General features: G+C 53.1%; 1 protein-coding gene across 2 annotated transcripts in view; it reads right to left on the reverse strand.

Annotated features, from left to right (window-relative positions):
* The window catches only part of ANXA11 (annexin A11), a 41,102-nt gene extending 20,752 nt beyond the window's left edge, over window positions 1–20,350 (reverse strand). The window contains exons 1-2 of one of the 2 annotated variants that reach the window (XM_045783150.2): window positions 20,155–20,350; window positions 19,585–19,766 (exon numbers count right to left, since the gene is read on the reverse strand). The gene's annotated coding sequence lies outside the window, so the exon portion shown is untranslated. The remainder of the gene's footprint in view (window positions 1–19,584; window positions 19,767–20,154) is intronic. The other variant, XM_045783149.2, reaches the window with a different exon arrangement.
* Between the last annotated feature and the right edge of the window lie 598 nt (window positions 20,351–20,948).

A 20,948-nucleotide genomic window follows, 5' to 3' on the forward strand; every position in this document is an offset into this window, starting at 1 on the left:
CCACCCTTACTTTCCCACTGGGTCCATCCGCCTGCCGCTAGGCACTCGATTTCATCCAGCTGTGGCCCTCTCTGGCTTCTCAAACTTCAGTCTGCAAAACAGTCACCTGCGGGACTTGTTAAAGCTCAGATTGCTCGGTCCCCTTCCCCACGGTCTCGGAATCAGCAGGTTTGGGACAGGCCCCCAAATCTGCATTTCCCACACACGTCCCGTGTTGTGGTGCTGATGCTGCTTGACTACGGACCACACTTTGGGTGGCACTGCTCCATCACGCATCAGAATCATCTGGACAGCTCGTTGAAAATGCCTATGCCTTGGCCCCGGTCATTCTGGGCCCTTCAGCCTGGGCTGGGCCAAGGACTCTGAAATCGAAACAAGCACCCCATCCCCACCCCCAGAGATTCTGATGTAACTCGTTCTGTGCTCCACACTCCAGGAAACACTCCTTCCTGGCAGGTACTGGGACACATTCTAGCTTCTACTATCCAGCCTTTATTCCCAGTCGTCGGCTCTGAGGACAAGCACCAAGACCTGGGCATCCCGGGATCCCATGAGAACCAAGCCTCAGAGGGCCAGGGCAATTTTGAAAGTATATGGCCACTACGTGGGGGACTTCTCAAGGACTGTAAGAGGGCCTGTTTCTCCAAGCTGTGTATACATTTGCAAGTATACTGTTAAATTTCAAGGGTTCCGCAAGGGCAGTAGCCAGAGTCCTTGAACACAGGAATTTAGAAATGCTGTGTTGGCAGAAGAGACAGAATCATCCAGAACAAGAAGAACCTTACTCCTCCCACTCACTCATCTCCCTGCCATAACGGAGAGCCTTGTCATTTCCCCACCTCAACAGTGGGAGATGGAGACGGGGGCCTCCAGGAAGGCTGGGTTCTGCACACCTCCTGGAGTCTAGCCTGACTTCCAGCACGTGAAAGGGAAAGGAGGGGTGAGTGGTGGCAGTGTTATGGCACAAGGATACAGAAGCGTCCTCCCCAGAAGGCCGGCGTGGGACCCAGCCAGGGACAGAGTGTGCAGCAGGCTGAGGCTGAGGCCTGGAAGCATCATTTCTGAGACCTCCCGCCCCTCTGTGCCCGGCAGCAAACCAAGCAGGCCCAGGACTGGAGTGGAGGCTGTTGTGGGATGACCCCTCCACTGGCCTTCCCCAGCCTGGTGGCTGGAGGATTCATTTGTGTATTCATCTTTTAATATTAAATCCTCAATCTGTTTTGATACAAGAATTTAAAATATAGAATTTAAGTCATACAGCTCAGATGATTCTCTGCTGATACATTTTTAAAAATGAAAAGAAGACAAGCCACCAACTGGGAGAAAAAGTTTACAAAAGACACATCTGATCAAGAACTGTTATCCAAAATATAGAAAAGAACTCTTAAAAACTTAACAGTAAGAAAACAATCTGATTTAAAAAATGGGCAAGAGACCTGGACATGTCCCCGAAGAAGACACACAGATGGCTTCTGAGCACACGGAGAGATGTTCGCCATCAGACCTCATTAGGGCGTTGTAAATCAAACAACGGGATACCACCGCACGCTTATCAGAACGCCCGAAGTCCCAACCAGAGACAACACCAAACGCTGGCAAGGATGTGGAGCAACCGGAACTCTCACTCGCTGCTGATGGGAGTGCAGAATGGCACAGAACAGACTCTCCGGAAGACAGTCCGGCGGTTTCTTACAAAACTAAACACATCCTGGCCCTATGATCCAGCAGTCCGTGGTATTAAACCCCAGTGAACTGAAAACTTGTCCACGCAAAAACCTGCACACAGACGTGTAAAGCACCTTTGTTCATAATGGTCAAAATTTGAAAGCAACCCAGAAGTCCTAAGTAGGTGAATGGATAAATGCCCAGATGATGAAATATTATTCAGTGTTAGAAAGAAGTGTGCTATCAGTGCATGGAAAGACACGCAGGGAGCTTAAGTGCGAATGAGAAAAGGCTACATACTGCATGATTCCAACTCTCCACAGTCTGGAAAAGGTAAAACTCATCAGTGGTAAAAAGGTCAGTGGTTTCCAGGAATTACGGCGGAGGGAAGGATGACGAGGCAAAGCACGGAGGACTTTTTTAGGCCAGTGAAACTATTCTGCATGATATTAAAATGGTGCCTACATTAGTCAAAACCCATGGAACATACAACAGCAGAGGTGAACCTTAAGGTAAACTATGGACTCTGGATCTGTCCATGTAGATTCACCAGTTGCAACAGCGAAACCCTCCAGCAGGGGTGTTGATAATGGATACTGTTGGCGTTGATAGTAATGGACTTCCCACTCCGTTCTGCTGTGACCCTAAAACTGCTCTAAAAAACAAATTACATTTAAAACTGAAAATAAAAAAATAGAATAAAAGAATAAAACAAAAAGATTAGAACACACTGTAGGGAAATTAAAATATAACCAGAAAAGCACAAAGTGAAAACCCAAGGTCTAATTCTCTCCCCAAAGGTCGCCACTGAGCAGTTTCTAATGTGTAATCAAGATGCCCCCCAAACACACACATAAATGCATGTGCATGTGTGTATATATGGTTTATGTTTGTCATATGTGTATACAACTGTTTTAAAACAAGAGATGTATTTGCTTATCTGCAAACTCTCCTTGCTCCAGCACCAGGCCAGGTTTGGGCAGACTCAGGTGTGATTAATGGTACACATTCCTACCTGGCATTGCTCCTGGCACTGTTCGGGGAGATGAAGAGTTAGCCCGCCCTCAGCCAGTCTGAGCAGCTCCTGGCCCCCATACACAGCCCTGGGAGCGGTGGGCATTCCTTCCCGGGTCACGGGGCTGGACAAAAGCAGGCAATGACCCAGACAGGGTGCGAATGAGGCCCAAAGCAAGACAGAAACGTCTACCTAAAGTAATCCACTTCCTTGGGGCACTGGGTGGCTGAGCTGGTTACACGTCCAACCCTTGATTTCAGCTCAGGTCATGATCTCAGGGTCATGAGATGGAACCCCGCGTCCGGCTCCATGCTATGCACAGAGCCTGCTTAAGATTCTCTCTCCCTCTGCCCGCCCCCACTCGCGCACGTTTTCTCTCCCTCACTCTCTTTCTCAAAAAGAAAAAGAAAAAAAAAGTAATCCCCTTCTAAGAATCTCCTATGGAAAAGGATCCCAACCAATGACCCGGAGGCGGGTCCAATCTCCCTAGACCTTGCTATCCCAGTGTGAAGGGGGGATGGGAGGGGGCCTTCCCCTCTCAGGGCTCGTCCTTGCTTTTGCATTTTAGGACTCTGAAAGGGGACACCTCTTGAGGTTTTTACCCCAGTCCCAGGTGGACAGACTCCCAAAATGTTCCCATTGGAAAGGACCTTGAAGGTTGTCTAATTTCCAACCCCCTTTGTTTTGCAGCTAAAATACACCAGGGACACTGTTTTCTCAAGCCACACACACACTAGGGAGAGTGTCCATGGAAGAACTCTGCTCGCCACCTGCTTTCTCCTAACAGAGCCACGCTGCGAAACCACCTGAGCTAGGCTGGCTTGTCTGGTGGTCCCAGCCAGTCCCACCACAGGTGACCTACTGTAAGACCCCTCCTCCCAGGGCAGAAGTAAGTGCAGTAAATAGGCTTTGAACCAGGGTTTGCCGAGGCCATTCCTCATGGCCAGGAGGTGCCAGAGATCCTCAGGTGTGTAGGCTCACACCTCCTCCCTCTCCCCACACCTACAGGGGAGGAGGGAAGCCAGGCACAGCCACGGCTCTGCCACATACGGTCACTCGAGCTGGCTCAGCAACAACCTGGACCCCCATCCCCAACTCAGGCTTGGCAAGCAGAAACAGGCAGCCTGATGTACAGCTCAACGCCTCCTGAACTGTGTTCTCCGACACCAGCTTAACATCTTGCAGGCTGAGAATGTAGAGGGATGCAATTTAAAAGGAGACGGAGATTAGTCGTCCAAAAACTTTGGAAAATGCTGCCTACTACGTCCCCTCCCCCAAAGGGTCAATTCATAACAGCATGGTAAAGGCTCTGAGAAGTCCTGTAACAAAGGAGCCTGCTTAACTTTATCCCCAAATTTCTCCAGCTTATTAGGCAATCGTAAACAACAGTTAACATTTATTTAATACTTTAATGTGTGTTTGGCACTTTGTTCAGTGCTTTACCTGGAATTCAACTTTATAACAACTCTACAAAACAAACACTGAGATTATGATCCCCTATTAGAGATAAGGAAACTGAGGTATGGAGAGATTATGGAACTCACCCAAGGTTACAGGTAGTGAATGACTGAGCCAAGATTCACACCCAGGCAGCCAGGCTCCAAAGCCCAGGACTTTGACCTCCATGCTATACTCTACTTCCTGGACCTCACTGGCCCCAGAAACTAGTATCTCAGAAACTGAAAAACACTGGCTGATGGAATAGCCTGCGATTAGGAATCAGGACATCAGGCCTCACTGTGACCCCAGGTACATCATCAAAGGCAGGATAGGGTGGTGGGAAGAACAAGAACTCTGAAGCCAGACCACATAGGTTCAAATCCCGGCCCTGCTCTCTACTAGGTGTGTGACCTTGGGCAGGTTACCTAACCTTTCTGGGCCTCAGTTTTCCACATGTGTAAAATGGGGATAATTAATAGTTTACTAACAAATATGTTCTCCTAATATCACTTAACCTTTCATGATCTCCGTTTCTCCAGTATAAAATAGCAAACAGGACTAGAGGGCCATCTGATAACACTCGGGATGACAACGTGGGGGCAGTGCGGGGAGAGGATGTGGAGTCTGGTGGTGTAACACCAGAGGTGGGGGCAGAGGATGTGACGAGTGGAATCCAGCCCACCAGTTCCTTCTCCCACACCAAGCCCGGCCCTGGAGCAGCAGGTCCTGGGAGTGGCTATGTTGGATGTTCCCAGCTCCCCAAGGGGGAATCCACCAACAGGAAACGGGCACAGTTTTCTTTCTTTCCCTTCTGCGTGCCTGGGCGCCCGGGGGCCTGGTCCAAGCCCCAGGAATGGTAGGGGCCAGGGAAGCAGAGGCAAGAAGCGGATGGGGCAGGGGGAGATCGGGAGCGGGGAGAGAAGCACCTCTGGAAAGGCCTCTTGGAGAAGCCACTGCCTGCGAGGAGGGACCTGGGGAAGCAGCCCCCGAGTCCCTGCACAAAGCTCCAGCCTGCAGGCACCCAGGCACCTGCTGTCAGTACTTCTACCTGGGCCCCCCACCCAGACAGAAATCATGTTCTCTCCTCTCAGCTGCCTTTCTAGACTGGCTCCTTGGCGTTGAGAAGGGGAGGAGTGAGGCAGGAGCGACCGCTTTCACACACCAGTCTGTGCTCGTGGGTCTCCCTCCCACCCCTCCACAGCACAGCTCTCCACAGCCACAAAACTGGCTCCTTCCTGTTCACGGGACGGTTCGCTCTGACACCACACCAAACAGGCTTCCGGAACAGCCGACCCTTAGTCAAAGGTCAATCCCAATTTGGGATTTCTGAGCCATGGAAAATGAAGGCGAACCCATACACGGGGCCAACATCAGCTCACACCCAAGCCCAGAATGTGATGAGGCCTTAGGCCGCAGTCCTTGCAGATGTCAGGGTTCTTGTGACAGACACAGTGGCAGTGACAAGTCCAAGTTGTGGTCAGGCCCTAAGGAAACACCCCCCACCCCAAAAAGGGAAATTGTGGGTTGTGTTTCCAAGTGCAGTGCAGGCCAAGGAGAGACAGGTCTGTGTCTGTGTTTCACCACTTCTGCCCGGGCGGGGCGGGGGGGTGCTGCTCCCAGTGACACCACCTGCGCGAGGGGCTTCTCCCAGACGGCCCGAGAAGCCAAGTACGAGGGGCTGGCACATGCCAGCGGTGCCTGAGCCCTCCTGGCCGCTCCCTTAGCTCTCAAGTCCCTCCCTTTCCCACCAAGTGCAGTGCAAGTGCCCCTTCTCCAGTATCACCTGGGTCCCCCGGGGGTGCAGCATATCCACGCCCCGCAGCGGTCACTGTCCGTACAACATGACTCCTCAGTGGCCGGGCCGGAAGGGAACTGGGGGAGCTCCTTCCCTGAACCCCTCCCTCCTCTGGGTGGGGAAAGGGGCAGCCAAGTGGCTCATCCGAGGTCACGCAGCCTAAGCAACACCAATGTCCAACCCCAGAGACTCTGAGGGTCCTTCTGCTGCCAATGACTCTCTCTCCCACACTCTAAACCCGTCCCCCATCTTCACAACAACCCACGCTCCCCCATCAAGAGCCACAAATATCAACAGGACAGTCACAGGAAACTTCTCGACTCTGCTGTATGCATTTTACCAGCCCACACAGCTCTGATAGCATCTTCTAACACTGCTGTGGAGGAACCGGGGTGACACACAGGGTTTCAAGTCCAAGGACGATGATTCCAAGCCCAGCTCTACCCCTTGCTGGCTATGTGGCCTTGGGCATGTTGCCTGACCTCTTTGAGTCTTTTTTCCTACCTGTAAACCTGCGGAAGACACATCGATCTATCTTTATAAGTGGCCGTGACGACTGGATACACTGATACACACATATAAAGCTACCCACCATGAAGCGTATTAGCATACAGTAGGTGCTCAGTTACTTTTAACTTGCTCCCTCAGACGCATTAGCTTGGAACCTGTGGTCTGGGTCCTCGCGCCACCACTTGCTGTGTGACCTTCCGGGGCTAACTTTCTGTCTCTGAACTTCTGTGCTTTCTGCAAAGCTATGACCTGCCCACCTACCTTGGAGTTATGTGAGGACTGAGTGAAGTAAAAAAAGAGAAGATCTTTGTAAAATATGGGATAGCTCTCTTTTTTTTTTTTTAAAGATTTTTAAAATTTATTTATTTGACAGAGATAGACAGCCAGCGAGAGAGGGAACACAAGCAGGGGGAGTGGGAGAGGAAGAAGCAGGCTTCCAGCGGAGGAGCCTGATGCGGGGCTCGATCCCAGAACGCTGGGATCATGCCCTGAGCCGAAGGCAGACGCTTAACGACTGTGCCACCCAGGCGCCCCTGGGATAGCTCTCTTTTTTTTTTTTTTTTTTTTTTAAAGATTTTATTTACTTATTTGACAGAGACAGAGACAGCCAGCGAGAGAGGGAACACAAGCAGGGGGAGTGGGAGAGGAAGAAGCAGGCTCACAGCGGAGGAGCCTGATGTGGGGCTCGATCCCATAATGCCAGGATCACGCCCTGAGCCGAAGGCAGACGCTTAACCGCTGTGCCACCCAGGCGCCCCCTGGGATAGCTCTCTTAACTCTGTGACCAACTCACACGGCACTGGTCTCTCCCAAGTGGCCCAAGAGGACAGGCTCTGATGTTTGGAAAGGGGGAAAGGGTCATCAAAGATCCGGGACATACACCCAAATTGTATACTGTCTGGTACCAGGTGTCCAGCCCACACAGCAGGGCTAACCAACTGTACGATTATGGGGTGTCTCAGGAAAATGCTGGTAAGGGGACGGGGTGGAGGGGAGGGCTTTTGTAAGCCTAAGACAAGGCACCATCGGGTTCCTTGATGAGGACCTTCAAAAACATCCCAGGGGCGCCTGGGTGGCGGAGTCGGTAGAGCATCTGACTCTTCGTTTCGGCTCAGGTCATGATCTCAGGATCATGGGATCGAGCGCCGTGTTGGGTCTCTGCGCTCAGCACGGAGTTCGCTTGAGCTCCTCTCTCCCTCTGCCCCTCTGGCTCCTGCTCTCAGGCACACTCACTCTCTCTCTGTCAAATAAATAAACCTTAAAAACAACATCCCAGTCTACACCCTGATCTCCCAGAGCCTGTGAACATGTGACCTGACATGGCCAAAGGGAGTTTACAGGGGTGGTGACGATTACCAATGTTGAGATGGGGAGGTTCTCCTGGACCATCCAGTGGGCCCAACCTAAATACAGGAGTCCTTTCCCGAGCAGAAACCCCTTCCCAGCCGGTTAAGGATGAAAAGAAAGAACGAGGAGGAGAGATCTGAAGCATGAGAGGGATTCCAACCGTTGAGGAAGCAACCATGAGCCAAGGAATGCAGATGGCCTCTAGAAGCGGCCAAAGGCGAGGGTGCATTCTCCTCTGGAGCCTCCAGAAAAGACACCACCCCACCCACAAACACCAGCAGATACGTGAGACAAAGTGTCAGACAGAAAAGCTGTGTGGTAAACAGCACGGCAGGTGCGCTTACCGGAAAGCAGGGCCCCGAGCCCACAGGGACAGCATGGCTCGCAGCAGCGTGATTCACAAGGGCCAAAGGTGGAAACCACCCAAATGTCCATCCAAAGGAATGGACAGACGGAAGGCGGTGGAGAGCACGGAGGAGAATACTATTTGGCCTTAAAAAGGAAGGAGATTCCAACAGGTACAACGAAAGGGCCGAGCACAGGACATTATGCAGAGAAATCAGCCCACGACTGACAGCAGACACCGCGTGACTCCACTCCCGGGAGGTGCTTGGCGCAGCCCAATGCAGACAGAGAGGACTGTGGTTGCCAGGGGCGGGGAGGAGGGGGGCCTGGGGAGCTTCTGTTTTATGGACAGAGCTTCAGTTGGGGAAGGTGGAAAAGTTCTACGGATGGGTGCTGGTGATGGCTGCACCACAGTGTCGATGTCCCCAGTGCCTTGGAACTACACGCTTTTTAAAAATACTGAAAATGGTAAATTTTCTGTTGTGTATATTTTACCACCAAAATAAGTTGTGTGATTTTAAGCCACTAAGTTTGTGGTAATTCGTTATGGCAACAATAGAAAACTAACACAGACAGTAATCTCCTTCCTTCCAGATCCTTCTATGGTGTTCTCTTTGAAAAGGCCTCTGTTCTCCTTGCGTTAAAGACCCAGGCACAAGTCTATGTAACCTAGGAGGCTTTCTTTGACAAGGGAGGCAATAAACCACCAAGACCACAAAACCAACTATTCCACCCGAGAAAGGAAGGACCACCAGGTGCTGGCCTTGCCTGCAGGCCTGGGGATAAAAGCTCAATTAAGCTTTGCCCCCTTGTATTATCAGTCAACATGAATCACCCTGGTGAGACTCCGGGCTGTGAGTGGTTGTGTGGGGCCAGGCCAGACACACCCAGCCAGTAATGCAAATGCTCTGGGGAGGGAAAAGGCTGGCAGTGGACTCCCACATGCAGGGCAATCACACCCCAACCAGCAGGACCACGCAGCTGGGGCGCCGGAGCTCAGTCAGCCCAGCAATGACTCAGTTCATTCCTACCCACGCCACCTCGGCTCCCATTTCACAAATGGGGAAACTGACAACCCGAGAGGAGGAAGTCACATGCCCAGGTAACACAGCAAGATCCTAAGAGGGCTGGCCCAGAACCCCCCAAATAGGAGCTCACTGCCCAAAAGACAGGACGCCAGTCAGCTGCCGCACCTACAGGGGTTGGTCCCAGGTTTGTGGGGCTTGGAGCTTATATAATTTTCGGGGTCTTCTTTAAGAAAATGAATACACAACATTGCTAGGACTCTGTGAATTCAGGGCTAGGACCCCTCCCTTGGAAGGGCTGAGGCCAGTGAGGCAGAGGCAGGGGGTCTCCTGTAGCTGAAGCTTATATTCCAGTATCTTCCCATTAATTTCACTTCTGGGCTCAGAGAGGCACCCGGGGCTGGGCGAGACTACCTGGGGAAAGAAAAGGAAAACACGAAGTCCGGGCCTGTAGCAGGCTTTCCCTCTGCCTGGGGACATAAACACAATAGAGCAGTTGCAGGAAATTACCCACCAGGGGTTTAAGAGCCATTCCCAGGAAGAATGGAGATTATGGCTGGGAAATGCATTCTTTGGGAGAGCAAGGTGGGAGAAGAGTCTAGAGAACTGGCTTCTCTCGGTCGGGTCTTGGCCACCCTAAGGCTCTTCTGGGCATTTTCTCCCTCACGTATTAAATGGCTGAGCCTGCGAGGGGCCCGTGGTGGTGCACTTGTGCTGCCCAGAACCTGGGGCTCCATGAGGGTTCTACGGTTCACATTTACTTCGGGGGTGGGGGGGTGGGGAAGGAGCTATAAGAGCACCGGGCCTGACTTAAATTTTTTTTTAATGGAAAAATGGGAGATCTGGCAACATGGGTCCTGCATTTCCTCGTGGTAGCACACAGCTAGGGAGGAGCGACTGCCCCTTCAGCTAGGCGTGCTTGCTTCAGCTGCCCACCTTCCCAACCTGGGCTGCCCCTGTAGGCACCTGCGCGTGTAGTCAAAGGGACAGATGATGTCACCCGGGGCCCTGCCACTTAAGAGGCAACGAGCCATACGAAAGCCCACAGCCCGGCACAGCTCCTCTCTCACGGTGAACTGGGGGGAGAGGGATGGCAGGGAGGACCAGGACAGAAGGCAGCAGGGGGTGCCTGTTCAAATGGCTTTGGAGAAGCTCCATCCCTTCAAATCTAGAAGACACGAGAGAGTACCTATTCCAGCACCAAATGGCTGAGCCCCCCCGCCCCCCAGCCTTACCTAGAAGCCCCAGGAAACCTCTCCTTCAAATAACACCAGCAGCTTCTCTTCTAAGGGTGACAAAGTCCCCGGCCAACCTTGTGCAGCTGGAAGTGGAAAGAAATCCCCACCAGAGCCTACAGATCACAGTAGAGGAGAAGATCTCTTTCACATCTCAGGCATGGGCTGACCCCTGTGGAGGTGGGATCCTAAGCTCTCCCAAAGCGCCCGGGGCCAAGAGTTACACTGTGCCACGGCAAGCAAATGGCAGGTTCCCGGAGGTATATGTGTGATGGAAAAGAATCCCAGGAAATGAATGCCCGCGGCTCAGCCACGGCACTATCTTGGCACTTTCTATCTTCAGGACTTCTGCTCAGTCAGTTCCCTCTACCTGGTCTGTCCTCCTTGGCTCCTTATGCCTCCCTTAAGCCTATGTCAACTTTGGCCTTCCTTGAGCCACGATAGAGCCCCTACCTCCTTCAGGAAGCCCGCCCTGATCTCTCCACCCCTAATAATTCCTGTTCCTGGAACTTACCAGCACTTGGCCTAAAATGTTTTCTATATCCTCTAGTGTACTAACAATATTCCCCTTTTCCCAGTACCTGTGACCGAGACGTGTTTTACCTCGTTATCTATCGCCTCATTCATCCTCACAATGTTCCTGCAAGACAGACAGTATCACCTCAAGGGAACCAGGGCGCAGAGAGGGTTCTTGACAAGCCAGGAGGGTCACACACCCAACTGGCGTCAGAGCCGGAACTGCTGTTTCTTAGGCCTCTCAGTGCAGGAGGCGCAGCCCAGGCTGTAGGACAGGCCTCTCCTCCTCCTGCCACTGGTAGCACGGGGCTGGGCACAGAGACACGGCAGCAGTGGACCCCGATTCATCTCCTGCCCACCCTGGGTGCCACCTGTTCTAAGAGCCTCTTTGGTCAGGGCTTCGGATGCATCGGCTCCAGGAACTCTGGGGGCAGAGAGGACGACACATCAAGGACATTCTCTTCTCTCCCTCCCACACCGAGGCAGGACTGCAAGTGTTTTGAGGGTGTAGGAACATCCCTAACTCTGCTGGGAAGGGGGTAAGCGGCCTGACTGTCGGCAGGTATGGCAGAGCCCCAGTGCCCTGCCCTCATGGGGATCTGCCTCACCTCTCGGCTGTGGGCACAAACGAGCCAGAGAGCCCCAGGCAGCACCCCACCAATCCCGACCCTATTTTCCCAGACACTGAACAGAAAGCCTGCACAAGGTAGCTGTTAAACATCGAACACCCCACCCACAGGCCAGGAATTAAGACTCGCTGGAGCCTCTGTCCATCATTAGCGAGGCCTGCCTCCCACTGTCCTCGGAGGGCTGGCACCTGGGGCTGAGCAGCCTGGGGATGCTGCGGACAAGGCCGGCTGGCCGAGGTGGCGATGGGGTGGTGTTTAAGCCTTACCACAGGGCTGCGCTTGAGCGAGTCGGTCCTGAAAGACACCTCCTAGAAATAAAAAGTCACTTGCCGGTGCCCTGGCTTCGGATTACACAGTAATCCCAGAATACTGGACCTGGAAGTGGCCTATTTTACTACGGTCGGAGCCGAGGCCCGGGGGGCAGAGGGATCTGCCTCACGTCTCAGGATTGGCTGGAGGCAGGCCATAGACCAGAAGCACGTCTCTCGACGTCTGGGCTGATGCATTCACGGCCCACGCTGGCTCCCCTCCACTCAGCTTCCTTCGGGGTGCCACCCCCCCCCACCCGGGCTGGATGGAGCTCGGGCTGGGGAAATGGAGAGGCTACCCTAGGAAAGACAAAATGAGGAAGCGACCCGACTCCTGGGGACAGCCTAGAAGGAGCGAGAGTCCTCAGAGCATCAGCAGAGCGGTGGCAGCGGCCGCTGGCCATTTGGGCACCAGCCCGCAGGGTCAGAGGTGGCCATGCCCTGCGCTGCCTGCTGGCTTGCCACCGTGGCGACATACCATTCCCGCTTCCTAGCTTCCTAACCTAAGGAACACCGGCTCGGCCAACGGCAAGTCTGCAGTTTCCAGTGAAGCCCAGCAGGAGTTTCAAATTAAGGACAGCAGTGGGTGGTGTCCCAGGAGCTTCTGGTTGTCCCCTTCAACCATCTGCCCTCTCTTACTTCCGCCGCAGAACACAAACTGCTGCCTGGCACATGGGAGCCTCAAAAAAGAATGAGTTGCCAGGCCTCCGTGGCAACCAGGCAGGGCCCAGGCCTGCCAGTCAGCTGTCCTGCAAGAGAAGTCCCTGGAGCAGCGCTATCCGGGATGGTCCCCACACGGAAGCCACAGCAGGGATGGCTGTTGAAAATGAAGATTCCCAGGCCTCACCCCAGACGTCCTAAATCAGAGCCGTAAAGGGTGGGGCCCACAGATCTGTGTTTTAACAAACCTCGCTGGTTATTCCTACGTATGCTCACATTTGAAAACCGCAGCCCCTAGAGAATGCTGGGGGCAACTTCACACAAGGAGCCTGGAGCCAGGACGACCTCACGGAGCAAACACTGACCTTGGCCTCCAATTTCTGAAGAGAAAGGGGGGCTCCTCAATCCACGACCAAACCTGAATCGTAATGCTGGCAGGCTGGGGAAGAGGGATGATGAGAAACCTACCCAAGTCAGCAGAAATCAGGACAGAAATAACACCCAAGTACAGTAAATAACAAACAGAAAACAAGATGCAAGGAATAAAATCAAGAATATCTGGTATGTGAACCGCCTGAATTCTCTACCAAAGACAGAAACCACCAAATTGGACTTGCTGTTGTTATCACTGCTTTTTGCCATCCTCCCACCCCACGCCCCAGGCATGTGCTAAGCACAAAAGAAACATTTTGTCTTTTTTTTCTTTTTTAAAGATTTATTTATTTGAGGGAGAGAGAGAGAGCCGCACAAGCAGGAGAGGGAGAGAGAGAATCTCAAGCAAGCTCCACGCTCACACTCAGTGTTGGAGCCCGACGTGGGGCTCGATCCCATGACCCTGAGATTGTGACCTGAGCCAAAACCAAGAGTCAGACGCTGAACCGACAGTGCTACCTGGGTGCCCCAACATTTTTAAGAGAGAAAGAAAGATTAAAAATTAAGGGCTGGCAAAGACATACTAAGTAAACACAAAGGAAAATGAGAAGTGGAAATATTTACATTAAAAATATGTTGGGGACTTTTCAATAATCCTGTCTCAGCGGGCTGAGGGTTTTTTTCCAGTCCATTTTCAGCCCCTTGCCTTTACCTGAAAACACAGGACTTTGAAAACTACTCATTAGGCTTTTCCCTTAAATCACTGACATAACTTAAAACCAAGCACAGAAAAGAGTGTAAGACTTGGGAGCCCAAGACTTTATTTTTTATTTTTTTTAGAAGGGGGAGACAGAGGGAGAGACTCTCCAGTAGCCTCCCTGCTGACCGTGGAGCCCGACGTGGGGCTCGATCCCACGACCCTGAGACCATCACCTGAGCCGAAACCAAGAGTCGGACGCTCAACCAACCGAGTCACCCAGGCGGGGGGGCCCAAGTCTTCGTATCTGACATTTGGCCTTGGGACATTTTTGTGTACTGACTGTTTTGTCACATCCCTTGAGGAATGGAGAAAGGCCCTGTGCTGTCGCAAACGAGGAAGGAACAGTGTATATTGCCAGTCAGAGCTGTCCCTGTCTTTGGACACAAAGGAAGGGGCGAGAACCGCAAAGGGAGAGGAGCTGTACCCGGGCCTGTCCCTGGAGCTTTTCGTATTTTACCCATCCCTCCTGAGAAGCTGGCTATCGTGGCGACTGTTGAGACCGGATTCTTTCATGACAACTGGGGAGCTGAGAAGCAGGTGGGGGAGACCTGAGCACCACCTACTCTCCATAAGCCTGAATGGAAACACGCCCTGGCGTAAAGCCCTGGCTGACGCCTGCCTCTGTATTTCGGAGCCTTGCACTTACTGTCTTACAAAACACACTTACTTATTCGTTTTACGTCTGTAAAAAAGAAAGGATCCTCCCTGACCCTCGGGCATATAGTTCTCTAAAACACAGCCAATGTGGCACTTAAGGCCAAAGGCCAAAAGCATTAAAATAAGCAACCAATGACGTGAAGTACAACCCCCAAAGATAAGTATGATAAACCCGTATACACCAAACGGGGATGTCGGATTACTACTTCTAGAACAAATGTAAGTACAGGCTGACTTAGATAGAGATTACAGCGAGAATTTTTGGAACATCTCTCAGAATGTGACAGACGGATCCGCAAGGAAAGGCAGGCAAGCTCAAGTTAACAGATCCATCTACTGTCTGTGCCCCACACAGGACACACAGCCCTTCTTGTCTGTGAAACCTTCTGGCACGGATCATGCAGTCGCCACAAAGAAAATCTTCATGTGGCCCAGCGAGAAGAAATGTTGTCGATCACATTCACTAATCATAACGCAATAAAATCAGCAGTCATCATTGAAATGTGATCATATTCCCCACAAAACCACTTAGAAATTCAGGATGCTGTCTTCTAAAACGTCCCTGGATCAGGACTGATCTACACGGCACGGCGGCTGGCTGGCTCAGCTGGAAGAGTGTGCGACTCTTTCAGGGTCATGAGTTGGAGCCCCGTGTTGGATGCAGAGACTACTTAAATCAATAAATAAACTTAAAAAAAAAAAATCCCTGATCTACATGGTGACCGTAAAGGAACGGAAAGGTGAGCCTTTCAAAGGCCCACCAGCTAGAGCGGTACACACACAAAAAATGTTGAGCTTTACATGCTTTTTAAATTAAAACAAAAGACTAAAAAAGATAAATGAACAAATTTAGATATTAAAAGTAGAGCAACAAAATAAGCCAAAAGTAAGAAGGCATGAATAATGATAAAGGTTGAAATTAATGACCAAAAAACAGAAAAAAAGTGGAAAGGATACAAAAAAATTATTATCTGGTTAGCAAATCCAGTTGGGATCCCATTCATAATCTCTACGAAAGATGTATTACAAGGCCTGTACTCTGTCCCTGATTTGGAAAAGTTAATGTCATAAAATGTCAACTCTTCCTTATAAATAAATACATTCCATGACATCCCAATCAGGGTCCCATAGGTTTTTTATTCCAACAGTATTTCAAATTATAAAAGTAGTCAGAACCCATCCATAAAGGAAAGGCTGTATAAACTATGGTCCCTCTGCACTATAGAACATTCCACAGTGGCTAACGACCCAGAGCAACGGTCACCCAGAGTTAACTGCCCGTGATAAACTAATCCAAACCACAAGCTGCGGAGTAAGGTGGGCAGCATGAATCCATCCTGTGAAAGAAGCAAACCTTTACAGGGGCGTCTGGGTGGCTCAGTCGGTTAAGTGTCTGCCTTCAGCTCAGGTCAGGATCCCAGGGTCCTGGGATTGAGCCCCACATCGAGGTCCCGGCTCAGTGGGGAGTCTGTTTCTCCCTCTCTCCCTCTGCCCCCCACCCCGCTTGTGCTCTCTCTTGCTCTCTCAAATAAATAAAATCTTTTTTAAAAAAGGAAAAGAAGCAGCAAACCTTTACAGGTGCCTGTGTCCAACGACACAGAGGGATGGAGGGGGGCGCCTGGGCTGCAGGCCACCCACACCTCTAACTTCTCAGGGTAGAATGGGAGAAAGATGAGCTGAGAAACAGAAACAAACACCCCCTCAGTGCAGGCCTCCCCCAGCACCACCCAGTCCCTCTCCTCCCCTTCAAAGCTTGTCTACACTCAGCATCGCCAGATCTGCCCTCCTCCAACTCCTCTGCCCATTTACTCCCATCTGGGTTCTGCACCAGCATCCCAGCAAAACAGCCACAGCTAACGTGCTGAGTATCCTTGTCACTTCCCACAGCGACAACAGCCACCACGGGCCACTCCCTCTTACTGAAGTGCACTCGCCCTGGCTTCTGTGATCTGACACTGTCCGGCTTTTCCTTCCCCCTTGTGTACTGCTCTTTTTCTAGCTCCTTCATGGGCTCACGTTCCTTTACTCAGCTGTTCAAGGTCAGTTCTTGAATCTCAGAACGTCCTTTACAGCAGATACATTCTAGACAAAAATGTCTCTCTAGCCCAGACCCCTCCTAAGCCCCAGACACACCTGCCTACTTGGTACCCCAAAGGCACCGCAAACGCCCAAAATGGAATTCACGATCATGATCTTGCCCACCCTCCAGACCTGGTTCTCATCCAGTATCCCATGTCTCCGGGGAATCCAGGAAGACAACCTGGGGTGGGGGGGGTAGACTGTGTTATTATGCACATAGCACAGGGCTGGGCAAACAGTGGGGACTCACTCATGTTGGTTCAACAGAAACATGCCTTGTCACCCACTTCCTAAAAATAGCCATGACCTTTTAGATGGACATGGCAAGCTCACATCGGCTATCACCAGCCCCCCCCACATAAACACCCTTTTCACCCCGAGATGCCACTCCCAGGCTTAATCTGCCACATGCTCCCCCTGCACAGCTAACCCTCTTTGGGTTTCGCCTGTCCACCTTCATTCAGATTCCTCTCTGCTCACGGTCCTCTCAGCCAGTCTCCCCCCAAGCTCCAGGTGTCAAAGGCTGGGGACACCAGACTTCCCTCGTAATTTCAGGAGCAGTTCTTACCTTCTTTTCTGCTGAGGCAGTGGGACTTTCAGGAGCACAAGCCCCTGGAAGACCAGACACTAAGGGATGGCAGAGCCGGGCGCCAACCACCCCCACACTCCATCCCCTCTCAAGGGTCCTTGCTGCAATGCACCTGAGAGATCAACATTGTCATGACCACACCCTGACTGATCTTAAAACCCCCTCTGCAAACATCTTCTCACCAGATTCTGCGAACAACCCTATGAGGTAAGGCATTTTACCATCCAGAACACTGGGACCCTGTGGAGCTCTACCACTTGTCCCAGTGACCCAAAACGGATGAGAACTCTGTCTCCTGACTCCTCTGTTGTTGCCCTCACCCATTGCTTTTTCCCATCAGCATATTTGAGTCACTGTTCAGGCCCTACAAACTGTCAGGGTCCTCCCAAATACAACCCCCCGGTTGACATCAGACCTTGATTTCATGGGGGTGTTGGGGCCAGGGTCGGTGGGCCTACTGTGGTCTGTGGTGTGGCTTTGGCCATTATTAGAAAGCTCCACTGAATTTCAACAACTCCTTTTAAAAATGCAAATTCCCAACAAAGAAACTTCAGTTTCTGCATTTCCCCTAAGAGCTTTCCTATCCAGGATCACTCAAATTCCTGATGCACGGGGCGGGGGGGGGGGGGGGGGGGGGGGCGACGACGGGACGGGACAATGGCATCAGAAGGTGCCATAGGGAAAAGTCCAGAAAGACCTGAGTCTGCCTGCTTGGCTGTGACTGTGAAGCACACCAGCACACAGACTCTTCCCCAAGTGCCCCCCCCCCCCCCACCGGGATCAAGCACCAGGAGCTGCCTCAGGCTTAAGGAGAGAGGAAAGGAGGAGGTGAATCCAAGAGGAAGGAGGGTGAGCTCCAGAAAGGTGCTGGGTCCTCTGCACAGATCCCCAGCGCTCGGTGCAGATTTCCTTTCTACAGTCACCTCCTGCCTACACCGGCTTTTTTGTCTCTCTGTTCTGCGGTGAATTCCCAAGAACCCACACTAACCTATTCTGGCTGGATTCTTACTCCTGTCACTCCAAACTACCCACCCTCCCCAGAATCACATGCGCAAGGCATCACTAATCGATCTTGGCCTTCTAGGTACAGCAATCCAGGACAGGCCCCATCTGTCACCCTTGCCCTGGCTCCATAAGGGAATCAAAAGGGCCTCTCAGCCAGCCCCTACGGCCACGTCTCAGTCTGGACTACTTCCATCTCAGGCTCTCTTTTGTTGCCTACCCAAACCCAGCCTTCAAGGTCTAAGATCAAACCCTACTTCCCTGGCCTGCCTCTTTCACGGAGCGAAATTCTGCTGAGCACATATACTAGGCAAGGCCATCCTGGGTGCTGTGAGACCAGGAGATGAGTAAGAAACAGCCCCCGCCCTCCGAAGACAAAGGACAGGGCAGAGATAAGACACGTGGCCATACAAATACTAAGCAAGGCGAGTATGGAGAAGATGCCAAAGGAGTGGAGGAGGAGGGCTGCTGCGTGGGCTCAGAGTATGTCTTGTCCCTTCCTGCTAGGAGCAGGCCCCTGGATGGCTCCCAGGAGGGTGGGGAATCATGGGCAGAGGGGGGAAGGAGGGCATTCCAGGAGGGCAGAACAACATGAACTAAAACTGAGGAACTGGCAGGAGAGCAGTTCAATGTGACTGGACTCCAGCTGCATGAAAGAAAGACAGCTATTATTACTGTATTATTACTGATGGCACTTCTGTCCCAGGCTCTGCCGTAAGCTTTACCCCATGTGGGTGACATCCACCTAAAAAACACAGGTATGGTCTAACAGTCACCAGTTCAGGGCAGTGCCTGGGCTGTATGGTTGTAAAGTATGAACTCATTTAACCCTCACAATACCCCTGTGAAGTAGGTATTATTACCCCCACTTTAAAGATGAGGAAACCAAGGCACAGAGAGTACTAAGAGCCAAAGTTAGGGAGGGAGGCAGGACCCTGAGGTACTGAGCACCAAATGCCAGGGCAAGAGATCTCCCTGGCACCTCACCTGGTCTGCCCTGTCAGGGACCACCTAGAAGCACAGGAGAGTGCCTTGAGGGAGGGAGCGTGGTTAATCCTCCCGGAATCCCCAACAATGGACTGAAGCAAGGCAGGAATGAAGGCACATAATGACAGCCATTTAGGAGTGAGCAAGAGGACACACCCTGCCTGTCCAGCTCCTGGACTCTGCCCTGCCCTCCCCTGCAAGCTTTTGTTCCTGTTGTGGGAGCAGGGGAGAGGCTCACCCTTCACAGCACCACTCCAGGCCGGGTGAGGGCAGTCAGGAGTAAAGCGGGGGTCGGGAAAGAGAGCAGAGTGGCTGGCTACCTTGGAAACCCAAAGCAAAGCAAGGTCACTGATGGGGGGAGCGGAGAGAACTGTCCCCAGGGGACAACTGTAACCTGCTTGGGCTGGAACTGGCTAGCTTAACTTCTCTTCTCGGAAGGGGAACTTCGCAACTGTCCTTTAAACCAATAAACTGGGTTTCTGCCTTTTTAAGCCTTCAACGGTCTAGGTAGAGCCCACGGAGAGATGAAAAAGTTCAATCCCTCCCTGAAACTGTCGCTCAAGGCGAAAGGCAGAGAGGGTAAACACGCTAAACACGCAGGTGAACACATCGCCCGGGATGGTTCCGCATTCTCTCCAAGGGCCTTACAAATAATCTCCAACAGCAGCAGCTCCCAGGATTTGCATCCTCCTGAAGCCAGCGTCCTCGATGAGCTCTCCTTAGCACAAGCCGGAAGGGCACCTACACTCTCGAGAACTCCGCTGGGTCAGGGGGGCCCGGGCCACTGGCCATCCCCATTCCAGCCAGTCGCTTCCTGGTCGCAGGTTCACCTGGTCGCAAGTTCACCCAGTCACCCCACGCCCACCCAGGAGCGGCTGAGCCCCAAACCCCGGCAGCGCAGCACAGTCACGTGGCCCTGGCCACAGGGGGCCGGCCCGTGCACCGCCCACCCCACAGGGAGGGCAGTCCCCCGCGGCCCGATCGAACCCGGCAGCTAGGCCGACGCAGCCCGTCGAGGGCCAACCCGACAGCCCGACACCACCATCCCCCCCAACCCCCAACCGCTTTGCGGGGCAACCAGGAAGCCGCAGGGCCGGGGCGGGAGCCGGCGGGGGGCGGTCCGGAGCTCACCGGCCTGGCCGCGGCGCTCGGCCGCCACCCCGTCCCTTGCCGCCGCCCCGCCTCGTGCCTCCGGCAGGCCAGGGAGCCCTCACTTACCGGGCCACTGGCCACTGGTCACTGACCACAGGAGTGGGGGCCGGGAGGGGCGAGCGGGGCCGCGGGCAGCGGCGGCTGTCTCCGCGGGCGTCCCGGCTGCGGCGCCTCGGTCGGCTTGGAGCTCTGTCCCACTCCGTCACTCGGGGCACTCGGGGCACTCCGGGCACTCGGGCGCCGCAACCGTCAGGGCGGGGCCGGAGGAGGAGCCCGCGGAGCGGAAAACTCGGCGGGGCCCAGCGCGCCCCGGGGCGGAGCCGCTCGCGCTGGGGGCGGGGGGGATGAGGGGTGGGGCCGGAGGGCGGCCCCGCCCCCAGGTGATTGCCGGGAGGGCTAACGGGCCGAGGGCTGCCTCTTGGGGCGAGAGACAAAATCGCGGGCCTTCTGGCTCTCTTGAGCAAAGGAGGGGATTCCGCCGGCGCCAGAAGGTCGGCAAGGAGCCCCTCGCTCCGCCCGCCTCCTCCGTCCGTCGCGCCCTGAGCCGCATTCTCGGGGAGGGCATTCCCCAAGCCCCCTCCAACCCTGTGTACCATTGTTAGCGACTCTCCTTCAGGTAAAAAACACCTTCCACATTAAAAAGGTCACGCAACAGTATGGAAATGGAGGTGGGGGTGGGGAGAGGAGCTTTATAGTGGAGAAACCCGACGAACTACTTTAGCGCGGTAATCAAGGCCAACATCAAGAGATAAATCAGCAGTGATAGGATGTGCCCGTGCGGTCTTCCTCCCAAGAATACAGCCAAGAAAAGCCTAGGGAGATACGAAAATAATGTAGTGTGGCATCCTGGTTGGGATCTT

Source organism: Ursus americanus, chromosome 6, assembly GCF_024610735.1.
Source record: "Ursus americanus isolate L20-20 chromosome 6, mUrsAme1.1.p, whole genome shotgun sequence".
NCBI classification, from domain to species: domain Eukaryota; kingdom Metazoa; phylum Chordata; class Mammalia; order Carnivora; family Ursidae; genus Ursus; species Ursus americanus.